Source organism: Amphimedon queenslandica, unplaced genomic scaffold, assembly GCF_000090795.2.
Source record: "Amphimedon queenslandica unplaced genomic scaffold, v1.1 AMPQUscaffold_12129, whole genome shotgun sequence".
Taxonomy (NCBI): domain Eukaryota; kingdom Metazoa; phylum Porifera; class Demospongiae; order Haplosclerida; family Niphatidae; genus Amphimedon; species Amphimedon queenslandica.
The window spans coordinates 1-4,285 of record NW_003547632.1 but is presented as its reverse complement, the minus strand read 5'-3'; the positions used below and the strand labels follow the sequence as shown (position 1 = coordinate 4,285).

General features: G+C 34.1%; 2 long non-coding RNA genes across 3 annotated transcripts; one reads left to right on the top strand and one right to left on the bottom strand.

Moving 5' to 3' along the window:
• Nucleotides 1–61: 61 nt before the first annotated feature.
• Nucleotides 62–2,432, bottom strand: LOC109588373 (uncharacterized). Its single transcript, XR_002188122.1, has 6 exons — nt 2,335–2,432; nt 2,032–2,230; nt 920–1,279; nt 383–772; nt 262–341; nt 62–185 (listed from the first exon to the last, which is right to left on the bottom strand). It is a non-coding gene; the product is annotated as an uncharacterized LOC109588373 (long non-coding RNA).
• Nucleotides 2,433–3,079: 647 nt separating this feature from the next.
• Nucleotides 3,080–4,282, top strand: LOC109588372 (uncharacterized). 2 transcript variants are annotated; one of them, XR_002188120.1, is made up of 6 exons: nt 3,080–3,117; nt 3,213–3,273; nt 3,750–3,851; nt 3,905–3,965; nt 4,020–4,145; nt 4,197–4,282. It is a non-coding gene; the product is annotated as an uncharacterized LOC109588372 (long non-coding RNA). The 2 variants fall into 2 exon arrangements; XR_002188121.1 differs by having other exon boundaries at nt 3,213–3,310.
• The last annotated feature ends 3 nt before the right edge of the window (nt 4,283–4,285 follow it).

Sequence of the window (4,285 nt, the reverse complement as noted above, 5' to 3'; positions counted from 1 at the left end):
TAGCACAATTGTCATCACAATTATTTTACCCCTTTTATGCTTGATTTCGCTACACTATCACTTAACATTAATGATTTTGTTTATAATTCATAAAGCAATACAATTTTGACGTTAAAAATATTAAAAGGAAATTATTATAAGCAAATAATAGTTTTTCACAAATCATTTCTTGATGAAGGAACAATCTAAAACAAAAAGAAGATAAATACATTATGTCCTCTATCTCTTTTCTCAGGATCCATTATTCTCTCTCTCCCTTACCTTCACTTGTTGTCTCCTCTTCCTCCTGCTGTTGTTACTGTGTTATTATTAGAGACAAACTGTATTTACATGAAAATTCACTATGGAGGATCATGTACAGTTCTTAATGTAAAAAAATTACTTTATCATTTTACTCCATTTGTCAAGCAGCAAGATCAAAAAAAACCTGTCTCAGTTCTTGTTCCTTCCTTAGATCAAATTGTGCCAGTTCATCGGGTAAATCTCTAGATCTACAAATCATCTCGAGATATTCTTTGGCATCTGAGCAGTTGCTGCTAGCTTGAGCCCACTTCTCACTAATAGAATCATCAAGACCAATGTTCCTCCTTGAGGGTGACCAGCAATTACCACCATGAGCATTAGTAGTATCTGGTGTTGACTCATCTCTTGAATGACAGCTGCTAGTATTCCCTCCTCCTCCAGTACTGCTACCACTGATACTACTCACTCCACTGTCAAACACTTCATCTGCTACTCCACCAGTGACTGGGACATCATGACTACTGGGACTCTGTATAATAATATAAATATTAATAATTAACACTTAACACCATAACAGTATTTATGCATCATTCTATTATTAATATCTGACTAATTATTTATCAGTTATACACAAGGTACATGTACATATACATAGATGAGGTGAGCATGTGCTTACTGAAGTAACTGCTTCATATATCATTACTCCTTCATCCCAATACAAGAACCTCTCAACAGCTTCCTCTACTCTTGTCAATAAATCCTATTAATAATAAATTAATAATAAATGTTTGGTTCACCACTAAATGTAAGAGAGTAAGAGGGAGAGAGAGTGCTTGCCACTGCTGAGTGAATATACATGTGTAGCCAGCAATAGATTGAAGGTTCTGGACACAGAGAGCATCATCCCCGTTAAAGGTACTCTGCTGTGTCTCTATTATCTCAGATGTTCTAGCCAGATTACCTGATGATAGTTTAAGGTAAGTATCACAAGGCTCTCCCTCTGCAATGTGACGGAACCAGTGAGACATTGTATCTACTAACAAGGAACATATCATCATTGATAAGCATTCTATTGGTGAAATATCTCTAATTATATTTATTAAAATAGAAGCCAATAAGCTAATTAATACTAATCCAACATATCATGCTTGACAAAAATGTAATAATAAATTATATCTCTGTAACAGATCAGACTCACTTCAAAGAAATCTCTTGCCAAAAATCACACACCCAGGTATTACAAAAATCAGAGCTTAAATATACATGTACACAAAGAAAAAAGCATTAGTACCAACAAGTGACAAAAGGAAGGCTAGCCTCAGGTAACCGTAGGGCAGGGCTGCCATACAGTTATATACAACTCAAAAAACAGCCTAATAAAAGATTACACAAATTATAAAATTACTTTGAACATACAAATTCACACTTACTCAACTGTAAATATTTAACTGATCTACTAATTAACACTAACACAACTATACATAATATTGAATTAATGAAGTCTTTTAATTACCATCCAACATGTACATAGAACCAATTTCAATCAATCCTCCACTCATGGCTCAAAAATTATTTGTCGGCACTCAGAAACACTGCAAACTTTCTACATAGCATAAGGATATTAATACATAATGTATCAAAAAATGTAATAAAAATTTGGGATAATTTTGGAGCTATTTTTTGAAAAAATCCATGGGCTATAGCCTTTACTTTTTTTCAAAAATTGGCCAATTTCTCTAAATGGTCATAACTAAATTTTATGTCGCTCAAATCTGCATGACATCATACCTTCTCTCTGTGTATCATTGGCAGTCCTTTACTGTAAATGGTGTACCAATCCTAATAGATTATTCTCCAATGAATGAAGATAGTCTTTAGTAGCAACAAGAGCACTACTTGAGGTATCACATCCTTGAGTTGGACGATACTATAAGGACTCTTCTGACGGTAAATCAGACTGAAACTTAGCACAAAGTACTCTGAACTCCTAAAAATAAATAATAACATGAATGTCATAACTTGATCAATCTACACAGTGTCATGTGCAGGAAATAATTAGCATAAAATTGGCAGTGTTTGGCTGTGCCCCACCTCTTTTCCCTTTCCATCTATCAGTGGCCCCTCGTCTATGAGTCTCTTTAGTACTCGACTCAGAAGAATCAGAGTTTGAGTTTTTGGAAAAAAAGGAACTGGGCAATTTGGGGGGGATGTAGATCTGACATCTGAGTAGTCTGGCTACTTTCTGTGCTAAAGAGATTATTATTATTATTATTATTATTATTATTATTATTAATACTTTACAACACATAATACAGAGAGCAAAGATACAAGTGGTAGAACAGAGAGAGAGAGTTGTGTTGAAGGTCTAACACCAACTAGTGGAGTAGCCTTGATGAGTATAAAGAGGAGACATACATACATTATATAATCAAAATAAATTTAAAAGATACATACATTAGACACAAGCACATAAACTACACGGACAGAGAAAATGAAAAGAGCAAGTATTGTTTGAATCAAAGTGTGAGTGGAAGTGATGCCAAAAATGCCTTAAAATCTGATGCTTGATGTGGGAGGGAGACTTAGAGATATCAATGTGTGGTAGTTTATTCCAGAGCCGAACAATCCGATGGAAGTAGAAATGGTGTGATTTGGAAGTACGATTGTACTTGTGTTTTAGTTTGTGATGTGTATTGGACCGAGTAGAAGAGGAGCAGAAGGAGACAAATTGAAGAATTGACATATTATCAGATGGGTTTTTAAGGGCATTGACCAGATACATTAGATCGTCTCATTACAAATCACATGTGAGCACATGGGTGGGCGTGGCTACTAAAACCACGCCCTTAAATCAAGATGGCTGACTTGATGAAGGTAAGGTCGTAAGGATCGATAAGGATAGATGATTTATTTGTAGTTTTGTTAATGTTACTGTTTTAGCTGATCAAAAATTTTTAATAATTATGTAGATACTTTATTTTTATGGAATTCTAATAATCATGAAGTCTCTAAACTTCAAACTGGTCTGAAGTACTGAAGTCTTAATTGATAATGTCCCGGCATTTTGGTCAGTCATTTTGAATACATTAATTGGTCATTTGATTACATTAAATCTATGCGTGTATACACTACTACACTTATGTGTGCCACTTTGATGCAGAAAAAATAATTTTATTTTTTTAATACTCAATAGTAACTGAGCGCACTCAGCAGCTAGTACCTGCATGCTCCACATTGTAGTTGAATATTTTTTAAAATCGAAAATAAATTTAATCCATTACCGTATAGCGGGTTTTTTCGAGAATAATAAATTTTGCGAATGACCCATATTCGGAAGTTTGCGGAATTAATTTTCACGAATTTTCACTAATCTGCCATCTTGTACCGTATTAAATTGATTTTCAAGGAATTTAATTTCGCGAATCATAAAAAAATCTGCGAACTTCGCTAAATTTGTTATCCTCGAAAAAACCCACTATACAGTAATTGAAGGAATTTAATTTTAGGGAAGGTCTATCTCTGACTCTTTGGGCTAATGACACAGCAGCTTACTAGCCATTGGAACTATCAAAGGAAACCTAGTATTGACATAATCACAGAATAAGAAGGTGGTAGTATTCATCCTTCTTCTTTTTAATTATTTACAAGTTGTTTTTGACAGAAAAGAACCAATTCTTGGTAAGCACAGTAAAAGGATAACTTCAAGAGCATGGAGTGATCAGGTTAGTTTACTGAGTCACCAGTTGGCACATTATTAAGCTATTAATAATAAATAGAATGTATTAGCATTGACTGGGGAAGACAGAAAGGTAACCTTTTCAGACCAGGATGGTAACAGTATTGGACAGAGGGAAATTAAATTTGAAGTTCATTCATTAAAGTTTTCACCAGATGGAGCAATGGTTGATTATACATGTACTGCTAATACTGTTTCATTGATTATTATACTGTAGCTAAGTGCTGTTGGAGATGTCCAGATTTTATATTTTTTTGAACTTAATGAAGCAGTCATCCCTTTAGAATTAATTTTTGAGGTACACAA